Source organism: Scyliorhinus torazame, chromosome 25, assembly GCF_047496885.1.
Source record: "Scyliorhinus torazame isolate Kashiwa2021f chromosome 25, sScyTor2.1, whole genome shotgun sequence".
Classification (NCBI taxonomy): domain Eukaryota; kingdom Metazoa; phylum Chordata; class Chondrichthyes; order Carcharhiniformes; family Scyliorhinidae; genus Scyliorhinus; species Scyliorhinus torazame.
Genome location: NC_092731.1, coordinates 47395430 through 47416115, shown reverse-complemented (window position 1 = coordinate 47416115; position 20686 = coordinate 47395430). Strand labels below are relative to the sequence as shown.

The following is a 20686-nucleotide window of genomic DNA, read 5'->3' as shown; positions in this document are numbered from 1 at the left end:
CGCCACATTCCGGCGCCTGTTCGGGTACAGAGAGGGAGAATTCAGAATGTCCAATTCACCTAACAGCTGAGTTTTCGGGACTTGTGGGAGGAAACTGGAGCACCCGGAGGAAATCCATGCAGACACGGGGAGAACGTGCAGACTCCGCACAGATAGTGACCCAAGCTAGAATTGAACCCATATTCTTGACGATGCGAAGCAACAGTGCTAACCACTGTGCTACTATGTCGCCCATTTAGAGTTGGGAAGGGGATGGTCGTTAACAGCAGTGACTGGCCAATGGGGACAGTTGCACAGTAATTACTGTTATCAGACAAGTAACCCAGACGTCTGGACTAATGCTCCAGAGACTCAAGTTCAATTTCCACCACAGCAGCTTGGGGGAGTTTAAATTCAATTAACTAATAAATCTGGAATAAGAAAACTAGTTAAATGTGCAGCAACACTCAATGTGTTGGATGAGAACAAGGTTGGTCTCAGTTGTGATGCCCTCCAGGTTGCATAGCTCTCATTTGAGTGTAAAAATAACTGGTGCTTGAGGAAGGTCTTCTGCTCCAAGTGTGTCTGGACCCCAGCAAAAGTCAGGAAGCCTGAAGCCCGACGTGACGATTTTCTTCCCATTCCGAGTATTTTCTAACAGTGCAAATGCAGACATTGCTGAGTTTGTATTTCCAGAATTGTCTGTGTTTTTGGGTTGTGTGAACTCCAGCTGGCATTTGTGACATGATTGCACAGGGAACCAAAGAACTGGAATCGAGTTAGATTTTTAAAAGAACTCCTGGGTATATTCTCAAGTAATTGAATTGAGTGGTTAGGAAGTAATTCAGCTTTGTAGAAAATAGATCGAAGTTCCAATGTAAACATACTGAATGATGTCAGTAAAGTGTACGATGGGTGTGTGAAATTTTCCTACTGTTTTGACTGAAAAAGAACGAGCAGGTTGTTTTGCAGACCGGTGGAGTCCAGCATTTGGGGTAATTGAACATTTTCGGTTTTCTTGCATATACAGTGTGTTAAAATGTTGCCATATGTTATCTTCAAGATTCAAACAAATGGAATGTCTAACTTCTTTGAAAAAAGAGAAGTTTTTCTATTCATTGATTGATTGTTTTCCCTGTGGGATTTCACCCGAGAGAGCCATGGCCAAGTATAAGTTTTGGGTGAAGCAGGTTGAGGGGATATTGGGCCAGGACCTCAGCTGTAATTCCAACCTTTGTTTAAGGTCATACATCCTGTTATCTCTCTATTTCTATTATAGATCTCTGCGCCCACTTTTATAATGCAAACAACTTTTGTGAATTTGTCGTGCTCCAATCACACCCTCCAGCCAGTGTCATTAATAATTACCAATTAACACTAATATCAAAACAATGTTTGAAAGCTGAAATAAAACAAGATGCTGTAAATCCTCAGCAGATCAGGCAGCATCTGAGAGGGGGGAGGGAGACAGTCAACATTTCAGGTTGATGACCACTCACCAGAACTGGGAAAGGTTGGCGATGTAATAGGTTTGAAGCAAGTACAGAGGCAGGGAGAGGCGAGGGAGAAAAGAACAAATGGGTATCTCTGAAAGGGAGGAGTGCAGGAGAGATTCAATGGCAGAAGGGAGGCTTGGGCAGGTCAAATGGAGATGGGAACACAATGAGGTGTAAATTGGGAGAGGTGGATACTCAGCGAGACCTTGGTGTCCTCGTGCATCAGTCGCTGAAAGTAAGCGCGCAGGTACAGCCGGCAGTAAAGAAGGCAAATGGTGTGTTGGCCTTCATGGCGAGAGGGTTTGAGAATAGGAATAGGGATATTTTACCACAATTGTATCGGCATTGGTGAGGTCACACCTGGAGTATTGTGGGCAGTTTTGGTCTCCTTACCTGAGGAAGGATGTTCTTGCTATGGAGGGAGCGCAGCGAAGGTTTACCCGGCTGATTCCTGGGATGGCGGGACTGTCAAACGAGGAGAGACTAAATTGGTTAAGATTTTATTCATTCGAATTTGGAAGATTGAGAGGGGATCTCATAAAAACAGAAAATTCTAACAAGATTAGACAGGGTGGATTCAGAAAGAATGTTCCCGATGGTGGGGGAGTCCAGAACAGGGGGTCGTAGTTTTAGGATAAGGGGTAAACCTTTTGGGACTGAGGTGAGGAGAAATTGCTTCACTCAGATCGTGTTTTCGGGATCCTTAAGGGGGAGCAGCCCCAACTCGTGGTCCACATAGGTACCAACGACATAGGTAGGAAAGGGGATCGGGATGTAAGGCAGGAATTCAGGGAGCTAGGGTGGAAACTTAGATCGAGGACAAACAGAGTTATTATCTCTGGGTTGTTCCCCGTGCCACGTGCTAGTGAGACGAGGAATAGGGAGAGAGAGCAGTTGAACACGTGGCTACAGGGATGGTGCAGGAGGGAGGGTTTCAGATTCCTGGATAATTGGGGCTCATTCTGGGGTAGGTGGGACCTCTACAAACGGGATGGTCTTCACCTGGACAAGAGGGGTACCAATATCCTGGGGGAGAAATTTGATAATGCTCTTCGGGAGTGTTTAAACTAGTTCAGCAGGGGATTGGGAACCTGAATTGTCGCTCCAGCATACAGGAGGTTGAGAGTAGTGAGGTCATGAGTAAGGTTTCAAAGTTGCAGGAGTGTACCGGCAGGCAGGAAGGGGGTTTAAAGTGTGTCTTCTTCAATGCCAGGAGCATCCGGAATAAGGTGGGTGAACTTGCAGCATGGGTTGGTACCTGGGACTTCGATGTTGTGGCCTTTTCGGAGACATGGATAGAGCAGGGATAGGAAAGGTTGTTGCAGGTGCCGGGGTTTAGATATTTCAGTAAGCTCAGGGAAGGTGGTAAAAGAGGGGGAGGGGTTGTATTGTTAGTCAAGGACAGTATTACAGTGGCAGAAAGGACGTTTGATGAGGACTCGTCTACTGAGGTAGTATGGGCTGAGGTTAGAAACAGGAAAGGAGAGGTGACCCTGTTAGGGGTTTTCTGTAGGCCTCCAAAAAGTTCCAGAGATGTAGAGGAAAGGATTGCAAAGATGATTCTGGATAGGAGCGAAAGCAACAGGGTAGTTGTTATGGGGGACATTAACTTTCCAAATATTGACTGGAAATGCTAAAGTTTGAGTTCTTTAGATGGGTCTGCTTTTGTCCAATGTGTGCAGGAGGGTTTCCTGACACAGTATGTGGATAGGCCAACGAGAGGCGAGGCCATATTGGATTTGGTGCTGGGTAATGAACCAGGACAGGTGTTAGATTTGGAGGGAGGTGAGCACTTTGGTGATAGTGACCACAATTCGATTACGTTTACTTTAGTGATGGAAAGGGATAGGTAAATACCGCAGGGCAAGAGTTATATCTGGGGGAAAGGCAATTATGATGCGATGAGGCAAGACTTAGGATGCATCTGATGGAGAGGAAAACTGCAGGGGATGGGCACAATGGAAATGTGGAGTTTCTTCAAGGAACAGCTACTGCGTGTCCTTAATAAGTTTGTGCCTGTCAGGCAGGGAGGACGTGGTCGAGCGAGGGAACCCTGGTTTACTAAAGCAGTCGAAACACTTGTCAAGAGGAAGAAGGAGGCTTATGTAAAGATGAGACATGGAGGTTCAGTTAGGGCGCTCGAGATTTACAAGTTAGCGAGGAAGGACCTAAAGAGAGAGTGAAGAAGAGCCAGGAGGGGACATGAGAAGTCTTTGGCAGGTAGGATCAAGGATAACCCTAAAGCTTTCTATAGATATGTCAGGAATAAAAGAAAGACTACGGTAAGAGTAGGGCCAGTCAAGGACAGTAGTGGGCAGTTGTGCGTGGAGTCCTAGGAGATAGGAGAGGTGCTAAATGAATGTTTTTCGTCAGTATTCACACAGGAAAAAAACAATGTTGTCGAGGAGAATGCTGAGATTCAGGCTACTAGACTAGAAGGGCTTGAGGTTCATAAGGAGGAGGTGTTAGCAATTCTGGAAAGTGTGAAAATAGATAAGTCCCCTGGGCCGGATGGGATTTATCCTAGGATTCTCTGGGAAACTAGGGAGGAGATTGCTGAGCCTTTGGCTTTGATCTTTAAGTCATCTTTGTCTACAGGAATAGTGCCAGAAGACTGGAGGATAGAAAGGTTGTCCCCTTGTTCAAGAAGGGGAGTAGAGACAACCCCAGTAACTATAGATCAGTCAGCCTTACTTCTGTTGTGGGCAAAGTCTTGGAAAGGTTTATCAGAGATAGGATGTATAATCATCTGGAAAGGAATAATTTGATTAGAGATAGTCAACACGGTTTTGTGAAGGGTAGGTTGTGCCTCACAAACTTTATTGCGTTCTTTGAGAAGGTGACCAAACAGGTGGATGAGGGTAAAGCAGTGGTGTATATGGATTTCAGTAAAGCGTTTGATAAGGTTCCCCACGGTAGGCTATTGCAGAAAACACGGAGGCAAGTGATTCAGGGTGATTTAGCAGTTTGGATCAGAAATTGGCTAGCTGGAAGAAGACAAAGGGTGGTGGTTGATGGGAAATGTTCAGACTGGAGTCCAGTTACTAGTGGTGTACCACAAGGATCTGTTGTAGCCACAAGCCACTGCTGTATGTCATTTTTATAAATGACTTGGACGAGGGCGTAGCAGGATGGGTGAGTAAATTTGCAGATGACACTGAAGTCGGTGGAGTTGTGGACAGTGCGGAAGGATGTTACAAGTTACAAAGGGACATAGATAAGCTGCAGCGCTGGGCTGAGAGGTGGTAAATGGAGTTTAATGCAGAAAAGTGTGAGGTGATTCATTTTGGAAGGAATAACAGGAAGACAGAGTACTGGGCTAATGGTAAGACTCTTGGTAGTGTGGATGAGCAGAGAGATCTCGGTGTCCATGTACATAGATACCTGAAAGTTGCCACCCAGGTTGAGAGGGTTGTTAAGAAGGCGTACGGTTTATTAGCTTTTATTGGTAGAGGGATTGAGTTTCGGAGCCATGAGGTCATGTTGCAGCTGTACAAAACTCTGGTACGGCCGCATTTGGAGTATTGCGTGCAATTCTGGTCGCCGCATTATAGGAAGGATGTGGAAGCATTGGAAAGGGTGCAGATGAGATTTACCAGAATGTTGCCTGGTATGGAGGGAAGATCTTATGAGGGAAGGCTGAGGGACCTGAGGCTGTTTTCGTTAGCGAGAAGAAGGATAAGAGGTGACTTAATTGAGGCATACAAGATGATCAGAGGATTAGATAGGGTGGACAGTGAGAGCCTTTTTCCTCAGATGGTGATGTCTAGCACGAGGGGACATAGCTTTAAATTGAGGGGAGATAGATATAGGACAGATGTCAGAGGTAGGTTCTTTACTCAGAGAGCAGTAAGAATGCCCTGCCTGCAACAGTAGTGTTCTCGCCAACACTAAGGGCATTCAAATGGTCATTGGATAGACATATGGACGATAAGGGAATAGTGTAGATGGGCTTTAGAGTGGTTTCACAGGTCGGCACAACATCGAGGGCCGAAGCGCCTGTCCTGCGCTGAAATGTTCTTTGTTCTATGTTCTATGTTCTGCTCCAAGTCTGTCTGGACCCCAGCAAAAGTCAGGAAGCCTGAAGCCCGACGTGACGATTTTCTTCCCATTCCGAGTATTTCCTAACAGTGCAAATGCAGACATTGCTGAGTTTGTATTTCCAGAATTGTCTGTATTTTTGGGTTGTGTGAACTCCAGCTGGCACTTGTGACATGATTGCCCAGGGAACCAAAGAACTGGAATCGAGTTAGATTATTAAAAGAACTCCTGGGTATATTCTCAAATAATTGAATTGAGTGGTTAGGAAGTAATTCAGCTTCATAGAAAATAGATCGAAGTTCCAATGTAAACATATTGAATGATGTCAGTAAAGTGTACGATGGGTGTGTGAAATTTTCCTACTGTTTTGACTGAAAAAGAACGAGCAGGTTGTTTTGCAGACCGGTGGAGTCCAGCATTTGGGGTAATTGAACATTTTGGGTTATCTTGCACATACAGTGTGTTAAAATGTTGCCATATGTTATCTTCAAGATTCAAACAAGTGGAATGTTTAACTTCTTTGAAAAAAATGCAGTTTTTCTATTCATTGTTTGATTGTTTTCCCTGTGGGATTTCACCCGAGAGAGTCATGGCCAAGTATAAGTTTTGGGTGAAGCAGGTTGAGGGGATATTGGGCCCGGACCTCAGCTGTAATTCCAACCTTTGTTTCAGGTCATACATCCTGTTATCTCTCTATTTCTATTATAGATCTCTGCGCCCACTTTTATAATGCAAACAACTTTTGTGAATTTGTCGTGCTCCAATCACACCCTCCAGCCAGTGTCATTAATAATTACCAATTAAGACTAATATCAAAACAATGTTTGAAAGCTGAAATACAACAAGATGCTGCAAATCCTCAGCATATCAGGCAGCATCTGAGGGGGGGGGGGGGGGGGGAGACAGTCAACATTTCAGGTTGATGACCACTCACCAGAACTGGGAAAGGTTAGAGATGTAATAGGTTTGAAGCAAGTACAGAGGCAGGGAGAGGCGAGGGAGAAAAGAACAAATGGGTATCTCTGAAAGGGAGGAGTGCAGGAGAGATTCAATGGCAGAAGGGAGGCTTGGGCAGGTCAAATGGAGATGGGAACACAATGAGGTGTAAATTGAGAGAGGTGGATACTCAGCGAGACCTTGGTGTCCTCGTGCATCAGCCGCTGAAAGTAAGCGCGCAGGTACAGCCGGCAGTAAAGAAGGCAAATGGTGTGTTGGCCTTCCTGGCGAGAGGGTTTGAGAATAGGAATAGGGATATTTTACCACAATTGTATCGGCATTGGTGAGGTCACACCTGGAGTATTGTGGGCAGTTTTGGTGACCTTATCTGAGGAAGGATGTTCTTGCTATGGAGGGAGCGCAGCGAAGGTTTACCCGGCTGATTCCTGGGATGGCGGGACTGTCATATGAGGAGAGACTAAATTGGTTAAGATTTTATTCATTAGAGTTTCGAAGAGTGAGAGAGGATCTCAGAGAAACTTATAAAATTCTTACAGGACTAGTCAGGGTGGATTCAGAAAGAATGTTCCCGATGGTGGGAGAGTCCAGAACAGGGGGTCACAGTTGAAGGATAAGGGTAAATCTTTTTGGAAATGAGGTGAGGAGAAATGTCTTCACCCAGAGAGCGGTGAATCTGTGGAATTCGCTACCACAGAAAGTAGTCGCGGCAAAAACATTGTTTAATTTCAAGAAGGAATTCGATATCGATCTTGGGGCCAAAGGAATCAAGGGGGGGGGCGGGGGGGGGGGTGGGGGCTGGCGGATCAAGATATTGAACGTGATGATCAGCCATGATCATAATGAATGGTGGAGCAGGCTCGAAGGGCCGAATGGCCTCCTCCTGCTTCTATTTTCTCTGTCTGTTTCTAATGTGCGGCGGTTGTTGAATGTGGCGCTGACCCTGCGGCCAGGCCGGGACCGGAGATAATTGTATCATTGGTCACGGAGAAGGTGTTTGACCGGGTGGAGTGGGGGCACCTTTTCGCGGAGTTGGAGAAGTTTGGGTTTGGACCTGGGTTTGTGTCGTGGGTGCGGCCCCGTTTTCCAGTATTTGCACCAACACCAGGAGCTTGAGGTCTTTTCGGTTACATCGGGTACGAGGCTAACAGGAAGATCGGGCAATACGGCCACACTCTGTGGGGTCCTTATCCTTTTTCAGAGGCAGCGAGATAGACCCCGGCTCCAACGTCTCTGAGAGGGTGTCCCGTGCCAAAGAGTCCCTAAACATGCCCAGCAACAGCGACCGAACTGATTGGATTGGATTGGATTGGATTTGTTTATTGTCACGTGTACCGAGGTACAGCGAAAAGTATTTTTCTGCGAGCAGCTCAACAGATCATTAAGTACATGAGACGAAAAGGGAATAAAAGAAAATACATAATAGGGCAACACAACATATACAATGTAAGTACATAAGCACCGGCATCGGGTGAAGCATGCAGGGTGTAGTGTTAATGAGCTCAGTCCATAAGAGGGTCATTTAGGAGTCTGGTGACAGTGTGGAAGAAGCTGTTTTTGAGTCTGTTCGTGCGTGTTCTCAGACTTCTGTATCTCCTGCCCGACGGAAGTAGTTGGAAGAGTGAGTAAGCCGGGTGGGAGGGATCTTTGATTATACTGCCCGCTTTCCCCATTGGAAACCCATCCGGTCCCGGTGCCTTCCCTGCCTGCATGTGTTTCAACGCGATCTGAATCTCCTCCAGGCCCAGTGGTGCCTCCAGTTCCACCCACAATTCCTCCCCCACCTTGGGAAACTCCAAACCCACCCAGGAACTCTGCCAGCCCCCGTTCGTCCTGCGGAGGCTCTGACCTATACAGGCTCACATAAAATAAACACTCCATTCACCTTATCCGGGGCTGAGTCCAGCCTCCCCTCCAAATCCCTAACCTGAACAATTCCCCTGGCCGCATCCTGCCATGTTAACTGGTGAGCCAAGAGAGGGCTGGCCTTCTCCCCATACTCAGACACTGCCCCATTCACCCGCCTCAATTACCGCAAAGCCCTGTCCGTGGACAGCAAGTCAAACTGCATTTGCAGATTTTCCCGCACGCCTAAAACTCCGGGGTCGTGACCCTCACTCACCTACGACCCTCCCCGAGAATCTCATCCACCTGTTTCTGTCGCTCCTCCCTCGCCTCCCCATCCACATGTGCCTTAAACACTCTGATCTCTCCCCTGATCATCACCTTCAGCGCCTCCCACAAATTCGAGGGAGAGACCTCCTCATTATCATTATGTTCCACATACTCCCGTACGGCCCTCGGAATCCTCACACAGAACCCCAAGTCCGACAGCACCCTACGTCTAACCGCCCCCCCCTACGACCCTCCCGACCGACCTCAAACACCAGGTCCACCCAATGTGGGGCCTGATGTGAAATAACCCCCGCCGAGTACTCAGCCTTCCTCACCCCAGCTGGAACGAAAAGGGTTTCCTTTACTCCACAACAGGCTGGCATTGGGTGTCACAGATAACTGGGGGTGTCTCTCTCCTGCAGGAGTTAAAACCACGACCCGGAAGTGTTGCACTGGGACAGCTTCGCAAGAGAGAGGGGACAAGTCTCACTGTTTATACCTAACCAGTCAGGTTGTCCTTATGCCACACCAGTTACCCTGACTGCCACCTACGCCTGTGTAAGTCTCTCTCCTGTGATGGTGAAATGTCACCCGGAAGCGTCCCACTAGTGCAACTTCACAAGAGAGAGAGAAAGAGGGACCGCTGTTTATTCCTGACCAGTAGCCTCTCTTGACTGAGCGTGTTCGAAGCGCTCAGATTCCCTTTTCTGGTCCTTGACTATGTCTTGGCAATTATTGTGACTTGACCAGAGCGGACAGTGAAAGGAAGGTGAGACCACAATAATGGTAGTTTTAAAATAATTGATTTATTCAAGAAAAATTAAGTCTTCTGCAACTTCATGCAGGACAGTTTTTACTCAGGGCGATGCCCGTGGGTTACATTGGCAGCTACAGGGCGATGCCCGCGGGTTACATTGGCAGCTACAGGGCGATGCCCGTGGGTTACATTGGCAGCTACAGGGCGATGCCCGCGGGTTACATTGGCAGCTACAGGGCGATGCCCGCGGGTTACATTGGCAGCTACAGGGCGATGCCCGCGGGTTACATTGGCAGCTACAGGGCGATGCCCGTGGGTTACATTGGCAGCTACAGGGCGATGCCCGCGGGTTACATTGGCAGCTACAGGGCGATGCCCGCGAGTTACATTGGCAGCTACAGGGCGATGCCCGCGGGTTACATTGGCAGCTACAGGGCGATGCCCGTGGGTTACATTGGCAGCTACAGGGCGATGCCCGCGGGTTACATTGGCAGCTACAGGGCGATGCCCGCGAGTTACATTGGCAGCTACAGGGCGATGCCCGCGGGTTACATTGGCAGCTACAGGGCGATGCCCGCGGGTTACATTGGCAGCTACAGGGCGATGCCCGCGGGTTACATTGGCAGCTACAGGGCGATGCCCGCGGGTTACATTGGCAGCTACAGGGCGATGCCCGCGGGTTACATTGGCAGCTACAGGGTGATGCCCGCGGGTTACATTGGCAGCTACAGGGCGATGCCCGCGAGTTACATTGGCAGCTACAGGGCGATGCCCGCGGGTTACATTGGCAGCTACAGGGCGATGCCCGCGGGTTACATTGGCAGCTACAGGGTGATGCCCGCGAGTTACATTGGCAGCTACAGGGCGATGCCCGCGAGTTACATTGGCAGCTACAGGGCGATGCCCGCGGGTTACATTGGCAGCTACAGGGCGATGCCCGCGGGTTACATTGGCAGCTACAGGGTGATGCCCGCGAGTTACATTGGCAGCTACAGGGCGATGCCCGCGAGTTATATTGGCAGCTACAGGGCGATGCCCGCGGGTTACATTGGCAGCTACAGGGCGATGCCCGCGAGTTACATTGGCAGCTACAGGGTGATGCCCGCGAGTTACATTGGCAGCTACAGGGCGATGCCTGCGGGTTACATTGGCAGCTACAGGGCGATGCCCGCGGGTTACATTGGCAGCTACAGGGCGATGCCCGCGGGTTACATTGGCAGCTACAGGGCGATGCCCGCGGGTTACATTGGCAGCTACAGGGCGATGCCCGCGAGTTACATTGGCAGCTACAGGGCGATGCCCGCGGGTTACATTGGCAGCTACAGGGCGATGCCCGTGGGTTACATTGGCAGCTACAGGGCGATGCCCGCGGGTTACATTGGCAGCTACAGGACGATGCCCGCGAGTTACATTGGCAGCTACAGGGCGATGCCCGCGGGTTACATTGGCAGCTACAGGGCGATGCCCGCGGGTTACATTGGCAGCTACAGGGCGATGCCCGCGGGTTACATTGGCAGCTACAGGGCGATGCCCGCGGGTTACATTGGCAGCTACAGGGCGATGCCCGCGGGTTACATTGGCAGCTACAGGGTGATGCCCGCGGGTTACATTGGCAGCTACAGGGCGATGCCCGCGAGTTACATTGGCAGCTACAGGGCGATGCCCGCGGGTTACATTGGCAGCTACAGGGCGATGCCCGCGGGTTACATTGGCAGCTACAGGGTGATGCCCGCGAGTTACATTGGCAGCTACAGGGCGATGCCCGCGAGTTACATTGGCAGCTACAGGGCGATGCCCGCGGGTTACATTGGCAGCTACAGGGCGATGCCCGCGGGTTACATTGGCAGCTACAGGGTGATGCCCGCGAGTTACATTGGCAGCTACAGGGCGATGCCCGCGAGTTATATTGGCAGCTACAGGGCGATGCCCGCGGGTTACATTGGCAGCTACAGGGCGATGCCCGCGAGTTACATTGGCAGCTACAGGGTGATGCCCGCGAGTTACATTGGCAGCTACAGGGCGATGCCTGCGGGTTACATTGGCAGCTACAGGGCGATGCCCGCGGGTTACATTGGCAGCTACAGGGCGATGCCCGCGGGTTACATTGGCAGCTACAGGGCGATGCCCGCGGGTTACATTGGCAGCTACAGGGCGATGCCCGTGGGTTACATTGGCAGCTACAGGGCGATGCCTGCGGGTTACATTGGCAGGTCGATGCTTTATTATTGACACGGTTCGCCTGCAAGACATTTACAATTTTATTCACTCCAGTAGTGATCCTGTCCGTTGAGCTTTCTGTGCTGTCCGGTTGATCACCTTTTGGAGTTTGGCTGTCTTCCTCCTTCGCTTAAGTCTGCAGTTTGTCAGTAATAGATACACCACAATTAACAATTGGCAAATTATCAAGATATGCGAGGTTATGCGGATCCAGGCTGGGACTACCACCCATGCCTCCAAATCCCACCAGTCTGGGGTTTTAATATTTTCTATGTCCTTCGCAATATCTACTGGTTTCTGTTCCAAAATGTAGAAATGTTTGTGAGACAGCTCAACTACCGCCAGCAGTTCCTGGAGCTTCTCCAGGGGGAATATCATACCCAAAATGGGCAACATTGTCCTGCAAGTTAGTAAAATTCTCCTGTACCGTAATGTGAATGGAGGACGGTTCTGGGATGGGTACGATTCGCGGGTGTGCCACATGAACATCCGCCCTGCGTGTAAAACAGAAACTGCTGTGCGATATCGGGCACCGCTGCTGTGGTCCGTGTTGATACCGCTGGGCATTGGTGGTAACACAGTATGTCCCACCCCCTATGTATGCCACCTGTGGAGGGACATGGCTAGCTGCCATTACTTCCATGGTGCAGTTTATAGGCTCTGTCCCAGCAGTACTGAACCCGCACTGAGGTCTAGCATAGGCGTTCTTGTGCTGGGGACACAAGATCACTTGTGCTCCCCTGCTCCGACACCCCGAAAGGTCAGTGCCTGTCACAGTGTGCTCCCACACAATGACATGGGGCGGGACCTCCCGGTAACAAACATGTACACCCCCATGAATGACTCCCACATTCTCCACTCGGTACAGAGGGGCTGGTTGTGCAGAGGTTCCCATCACCGGGATTCTCACAACTACCCCCATGCTTGTGTGGTTGGACTTCCCACAATCCACAGGTACTGGGTAGGCTTCTGAGGCTACACAAAGTTGGCAGGGACTCAATGTGCTGTTATAAGGGAGTAGCGCTGCTCGCTGCTGGTTGCTTATCCATGAGGGGACCTAACCTTGTCTCAAATCCTCCAGATTGTTCCTCCCCTCGCCCAGCAACCAAGCCCCATAGAGCCCACACACCTCATTTTGTGCAGCCTGATCGGATGCATTCCGATCCTCTCTAATTAAAGCGTTTATAGTTTTGGCATGTGTCCCCAATTGTGCTATAATTTATTTTAAATGTGGAGTCATTACCACCTCCTCGTGTAACCCCGACCCGACCACAGCATTTTCATCCCCCAAAATCTTGCTGTGCTGGCTCTTTAATCGTTCATTTGCCGAGCCAATTCTACATTGTCCAGGCTATTGACAATTGATGTCCAGTATTAAACCATCATTGACCAGCCCTCGCCGTTATCTCCCTGGTCGCAGAGTAAAAACATTTTCCTGTTTATACAATTGATCAATCTTTACATCCCCGAAATCCAGATTATAAAACTTTTGAAACATGCCTTTCAGACGGGCTTGGTGCAGTAGTTCTCTTTCCCGAGGACACCATGCAGGTCACCGTACCTCTGTCAGGTCTAAAACCACTGAAGCCACAGGGTAATGTCCCCCCTGATGGAGCAACTTTCCTGTGGGAATGAGCACTTACCCATTCCTGGGCCCCTGGGTGGTGGTTGGACAGTTGTGAGGGTCGATAGGTTGGGCTGTGGGTAGGGGCTTCTTCACCTGAACCAGCAGTTCGGTAGCTTTCACTGCCATCCCTGCCCTGGGAGCTACACATGCTTCCCCACTGCGATCCCAATTGATCCCATTCCCGGGGTCCTGCCACCACCTCACAAAGGTAATTGCTGCCCCTTCGGGACACACCTTGGCAGACCCCCATGAACACAAATATAACCCCTGGTCATATGCCCACCATTTCTCCAAACATACAGTGACCCCTACTGGTGACCCCGTGATGGTCCGGTCGGTGTCATTGTCCAGTCTTTCCCAGTCCGAGGATCGATCCCTCATGTCCGAGCCCAGCTTCCTGAACCACCACCATCTCCCAAAAGGAACGTCCCCCTCACAGGTCAAGCACACCCACCTGCCCTCAGTCACCCTAACCCGGTCTGTCACCACTTTAATTTCTGCACACGGGATGGACACTTCTCCGTATTCAAAGCTCATAGAATATAGAACATAGAACAATACAGCGCAGTACAGGCCCTTCGGACCCACGATGTTGCACCGAAACAAAAGCCATCTAACCTACACTATGCCATTATCATCCATATGTTTATCCAATAAACTTTTAAATGCCCTCAATGTTGGCGAGTTCACGACTGTAGCAGGTAGGGCATTCCATGGCCTCACTACTCTTTGCGTAAAGAACCTACCTCTGACCTCTGTCCTATATCTATTACCCCTCAGTTTAAAGCTATGTCCCCTCGTGCTAGCCATTTCCATCCGCGGGAGAAGGCTCTCACTGTCCACCCTATCTAACCCTCTGATCATTTTGTATGCCTCTATTAAGTCTCCTCTTAACCTTCTTCTCTCCAACGAAAACAACCTCAAGTCCATCAGCCTTTCCTCATAAGATTTTCCCTCCATACCAGGCAACATCCTGGTAAATCTCCTCTGTACCCGCTCCAAAGCCTCCACGTCCTTCCTATAATGCGGTGACCAGAACTGTACGCAATACTCCAAATGCGGCCGTACCAGAGTTCTGTACAGCTGCAACATGACCTCATGACTCCAGAACTCAATCCCTCTACCAATAAAGGCCAACACTCCATAGGCCTTCTTCACAACCCTATCAACCTGGGTGGCAACTTTCAGGGATCTATGTAGATGGATACCTAGATCCCTCTGCTCATCCACACTTCCAAGAACTTTACCATTAGCCAAATATTCCGCATTCCTGTTATTCCTTCCAAAGTGAATCACCTCACACTTCTCCACATTAAACTCCATTTGCCACCTCTCAGCCCAGCTCTGCAGCTTATCTATATCCCTCTGTAACCTGCTACATCCTTCCACACTATCGACAACACCACCGACTTTAGTATTGTCTGCAAATTTACTCACCCACCCTTCTGCGCCTTCCTCTAGGTCATTGATAAAAATGACAAACAGCAACGGCCCCAGAACAGATCCTTGTGGTACTCCACTTGTAACTGAACTCCATTCTGAACATTTCCCATCAACCACCACCCTCTGTCTTCTTTCAGCTAGCCAATTTCTGATCCACATCTCTAAATCACCCTCAATCCCCAGCCTCCATATTTTCTGCAATAGCCTACCGTGGGGAATCTTATCAAACGCTTTGCTGAAATCCATATACACCACCTCAACTGCTCGACCCTCGTCTACCTGTTCAGTCACCTTCTCAAATAACTCGATAAGGTTTGTGAGGCATGACCTACCCTTCACAAAGCCATGCTGACTATCCCTGATCATATTATTCCTATCTAGATGATTATAAATCTTGTCTCTTATAATCCCCTCCAAGACTTTACCCACTACAGACATGAGGCTCACCGGTCTATAGTTGCCGGGGTTGTCTCTGCTCCCCTTTTTGAACAAAGGGACCACATTTGCTATCCTCCAGTCCTCTGGCACTATTCCTGTAGCCAATGATGACATAAAAATCAAAGCCAAAGGTCTAGCAATCTCTTCCCTGGCCTCCCAGAGAATCCTAGGATAAATCCCATCAGGACCCGGGGACTTATCTATTTTCAGCCTGTCCAGAATTGCCAACACCTCTTCCCTACGTACCTCAATGCCATCTATTCTAATAGCCTGGGTCTCAGCATTCTCCTCCACAACATTATCTTTTTCCTGAGTGAATACTGACGAAAAATATTCATTTAGTATCTCGCCTATCTCTTCAGACTCCACACACAACTTCCCATCCCTGTCCTTGACTGGTCCTACTCTTTCCCTAGTCATTCGCTTATTCCTGACATACCTATAGAAAGCTTTTGGGTTTTCCTTGATCCTACCTGCCAAATACTTCTCATGCCCCTTCCTTGCTCGTCTTACCTCTCTCTTTAGATCCTTCCTCGCTACCTTGTAACTATCCACCGCCCCAACTGAAACTTCACACCTCATCTTCACATAGGCCTCCTTCTTCCTCTTAACAAGAGATTCCACTTCTTTGGTAAACCACGTTTCCCTCGCTCGACGCCTTCCTCCTTGCCTGACCGGTACATACTTATCAAGAACACGCAGTAGCTGATCCTTGAACAAGCTCCACTTATCCAGTGTGCCCAACACTTGCAGCCTACTTCTCCACCTTATCCCCCCCAAGTCACGTCTAATGGCATCATAATTGCCCTTCCCCCAGCTATAACTCTTGCCCTGCGGTGTATACTTATCCCTTTCCATCATTAACGTAAACGTCACCTAATTGTGGTCACTGTCCCCAAAGTGCTCTCCTACCTCCAAATCCAACACCTGGCCTGGTTCATTAACCAAAACCAAATCCAACGTGGCCTCGCCTCTTGTTGGCCTGTCAACATATTGTGTCAGGAAACCCTCCTGCACACACTGTACAAAAAACGACCCATCTAATGTACTCGAACTATATCTTTTCCAGTCAATATTTGGAAAGTTAAAGTCTCCCATAATAACTACCCTGTTACTTTCGCTCTTATCCAGGATCATCCTCGCCATCCTTTCCTCTACATCCCTAGAACTATTTCGAGGCCTATAGAAGACTCCCAACTGTGTGACCTCTCCTTTCATGTTTCTAACCTCAGCCCATACTACCTCGGAAGATGAGTCCCCATCGAGCATCCTCTCCGCCACCGTAATACTGCTCTTGACTAGCAGCGCCACACCTCCCCCTCTTTTGCCTCCTTCTCTGAGCTTACTAAAACACCAAAACCCCGGAACCTGCAACATCCATTCCTGTCCCTGCTCTATCCATGTCTCCGAAATGGCCACAACATCAAATCCCAAGTACCAACCCATGCTGCCAGTTCCCCTACCTTGTTTCGTATACTCCTGGCATTGAAGTAGACACACTTCAAACCACCTACCTGAACACTGGCCCCCTCCTGCGACGTCAAATCTGTGCTCCTGACCTCTATACTCTCATTCTCCCTTACCCTAAAACTACAATCCAGGTTCCCATGCCCCTGCTGCATTAGTTTAAACCCCCCCAAAGAGCACTAACAAATCTCCCCCCCAGGATATTTGTGCCCCTCAGGTTCAGATGTAGACCATCCTGTCTGTAGAGGTCCCACCTTCCCCAGAAAGAGCCCCAGTTATCCAGAAATCTGAATCCCTCCCACCTGCACCATCCCTGTAGCCACGTGTTTAATTGCTCTCTCTCCCTATTCCTCATCTCACTATCACGTGGCACGGGCAACAACCCAAAGATAACAACTCTGTTTGTTATCATGTGGCTGGAGAATCTGGTCGAGTTTTGTTGCTCTCTTTGGTTGGCTCTGAATATGGCGGTCAAAATGGTCGCTTTCCTTAATTCTAATTACGTTTGCTTTAGAGTCGCCAGGTATCTTTCGATACCGCCTCAAGGTTCAAACCCCAATACTGATCAAAGAGCCAATACACCAGTTAGTTAGTTCAAAATCAATGCTATTTATTTACACACACAGTAATATCTACTCATGCACAAAATACTACAGGCTAAACTGTCACTACTGCTAAAGCCTATACTTAGCTTCGGGCGCCCACTCAGTCAGAGGAACAATGGCCGTTGTTCGGTTCTGAGGCTGCTGGGGTCGAAGTGGTAGAGGGGAAACAGCTAAGGTCGTCCGTCTGGTAGCGAGCGTTGACCTTGGACTGACTTGCTTCTGGTGCAGCTGGTGGACGGGTCTCTCCGCTGTGAGAGCCGAGTCCAAGAGAGCGATTCTCTCTTGGAGCCTTCTTCTTATACCCGAAGGGGCTTCGCGCGCTGTTGGGGGGCCTTGAACTTGGCCCCAATCAATTGGGCCGTTTCTTGATCATTCGCATTGATCCTGACCAATAAAGGGGTGGGTGCCCTGATGGCTGGGCGGGTCCTCGGTGGCCGTTGGCCTGACTTTGTTTACGCTTTCGGTTTGGGGAACTGGCGCCGCGAGGTCTGGGGCCAGATCGGTTACTTAAGTATCTTCCTTTGTTCCCGGAGATGGGCCATCCATTTGCCAATGGGCCGACAGTCTCAGTCTCGTCTGGGAGCTGCGGCTCAATATGCAGACAGGCTCTGTGCCGGCTTGCTTTCTGAACATTGTCCAATTTTCCCTGCAATCTTTGCAAATGTCCATTTTGTATTCTGCCCGTGGCCATCTCAGATGGCTACACTTTGTCCCCAGCATCCTGGCCATCTCCCCTCATGGGAATAGTTGGCCTGGCCGTCCGCTACCAGGTTCGCCTGTCCGGTTGTTACAGGGGGTGCCCTGCCCCCAGAGCACCCGCAGACCAGGGACTCCTCTGTGTCCCCGCGTCGCCCGGCACACACCTGTACGCCCATCGCCATCAAGATCCACATCGTTCGGTGCCCCATCTGTGAAACAGACAAAACACATCCTTGCCTCTACAGAACTACCTCCCCTTCCGAAAACACACCCTGACTTAAAGTGCCTGAATTTTATTCAGGCGGCAGCAGCCGCTACCACTTTGAAGAATAGAATCCCGTTTAAACTGATTTCCACACATTACAAACATATTTTACACGACAAAACCTCCCTCTGGGGGGGGAAAAAACAAAACCAAATACTATGTCCAATGCCACCCGTCTCTGGTGGCCAGCTTAAAACCTGCCTTCACTTCGGTGAGGCCACTCTGGGTGGCCGGGCTGTGCTAGCCAGAACTCTTCTCTCTGGGGGGTCTGCCTCCCTTTCTTCCTCTGCCATCGGATCGCGGGGTCCCCCTGGGCTTGCAGCCTGCGTCATGGTCCCTTTTAAAACCTTACTGGACCCTTGTGTTGCCTCACACTGGCAGTGAGCCATTTCCGAATGCAGGGGGACAGGGTTAGCTGTTTCCCCTGTGGTTTCCACATCTACAGGAGCCTTCTCACCTCCCTGCTCCTGTGCCCGTGCTCCCCTTTTGCTCTTTCCTGCCCTTATGGGATCAAACAACTTACACTGGTTGATGTGGAACCATTTGACTCTACGGGGGAGTTGGATGGCATACACCATCGGACTAGCTTTATCCACTGTGCTATATGGGCCACCATACAAGGGTTCGAAAGACCCGACCCGAGCATAACTGCTGGCCACTACCTGGTCACCCACTGCCCACTCGCGGTGTGTGCGAGCTTCTAACAGTAGCTGACTCCTTCGGTGCTGGGCCCCATATTACTGGCAGCCTGCCAGTGAATCTGTTTGAGCTGCTCAAACCGCCTTTTTGCAAACTTGTCCCTGTTTATCTCCCTCAACTGTCCTTCTGTACGGGTTGGGACCATGACGTGGACCGGGGTCCTCATAACCCGTCCCGTCATGAGCTCATGGGGGCAGTACCCCGTACTCCTAGACTGGCTGGCCCTGACCCCCATAAGCACTAAGGGCAAAACCTCCACCCACCTGTTGGGTGAATCACCGGGTTTCTTTCCTTATCCTTTCCTTAATGGTCCGGTTTAACCGTTCGACTGGGCCTGAGGACTGGGGGTTATAAGCCACATGCCATTTGGCTTTTCTGCCCAGTACTTTAAGTGTCGCCTGCATAACTTGACCTGTAAAGTGGCTCCCCTGATCCGACTTCACAAACTGCGGGCGGCCCCACCTGGAGAACACTTCTGTAACCAGAATTTTTGCTGTGCCCAATGCAGTGGCTGTTCGGCAGGGGAAGGCTTCTACCTACTTCGAGAACACATCTACCAGCATTAAACAGTACTTGTAACCTCCCTGTGCGGTCGGAAGGGGTCCTATGTAATCGATCTGTACCGACTGCCATGGCCCCTCCACCCTCCTGATGTGTCCCATAGAAACCTTCTTCTTCTGGGGATCAGGGTTGTTTGCTTCGTAAACCAGACAGTCCGCACAAAAGTCACGGACGTCCTCCCTAATACCTGGCCAGCATCCTGCCATCTCCACCCGCTGCCAGGTGGTTTCTGATCTGGGGTGCACCGCCCCTGGGCCCTCATGGGCTAGCTTCAAAAACTCTTTTCTGTATCAGGAAGGCACGACCATTTATCCCCCTTACAAAGCAGGCCTTCCTTTACAGCTACATCCGCAGCCCCGTACGGAGCCCCTACCTTTTCCTGCCTGTGGATAGTGGTCATGGTAGCCGTCAGGATGGGATCCTGCACCTGGACCGGACCAAGGTCTGGGGCCAAAACCACCCCTGGGCTCCCTTCACCTGAGGCTGCCCCTTGACCCCAGATACCTGCCCCCTGACCCCCAGGTACCTGCACCCTGACCCCAGCTACTTGCCCCCTGACCCCAGCTACCTGCCCCCTGACTGCAGCTACCTGCCCCCTGATCGCAGCTACTTGCCCCCTGACCGCAGCTACCTGACCCCTGATCGCAGCTACTTGCCCCCTGACCCCAGCTACCTGCCCCCAGACAGCAGCTACCTCCCCCTGACCCCAGCTACCTGCCCCCTGACCCCAGCTACCTGCCCCCTGACTGCAGCCACGAGCCCCCTGACCCCAGCTACCTGCCCCCTGACTGCAGCTACCTGCCCCCTGACCCCAGCTAGCTGCTCCCTGACCCCAGCTAGCTGCCCCCTGACCGCAGCTACCTGCCCACTGACCCCAGCTACCTGGCCCCTGACCCCAGCTACCCACCACCTGACACCAGCCACCTGCCCCCTGACCCCAGCTACCCACCCCCTGACCGCAGCAATCAGCCCCCCGACCCCAGCTACCCACCCCATGATCCCAGCTACCTGCCCCCTGACCACAGCTACCCACCCCCTGACCGCAGCTACCTGCCCCCTGACCCCAGCTACCTGCCCACTGACCCCAGCTACCTGCCCCCTGACCACAGCTACCTGCCCCCTGACCCCAGCTACCTGCCCCCTGACCCCAGCTACCTGCCCCCTGAGCCCAGCTACCTGCCCCCTGACCCCAGCTACATGCCCCCTGACCGCAGCTACCTGCCCCCTGACCGCAGCTACCTGCCCCCTGACCCCAGCTACCTGCCCCCTAACCGCATCTACCTGCCCCCTGACCCCAGCTACCTGTCCCCTTACCACAGCTAC

General features: G+C 50.7%; 1 protein-coding gene across 1 annotated transcript in view; it reads left to right on the top strand.

Moving 5' to 3' along the window:
• The first annotated feature begins 5921 nt into the window (after positions 1–5921).
• LOC140402510 (pancreatic secretory granule membrane major glycoprotein GP2-like) overlaps positions 5922–20686 on the top strand; it is a 285624-nt gene continuing 270859 nt past the window's right edge. Inside the window, exon 1 of the mRNA XM_072490375.1 lies at positions 5922–5940. The gene's annotated coding sequence lies outside the window, so the exon portion shown is untranslated. The remainder of the gene's footprint in view (positions 5941–20686) is intronic.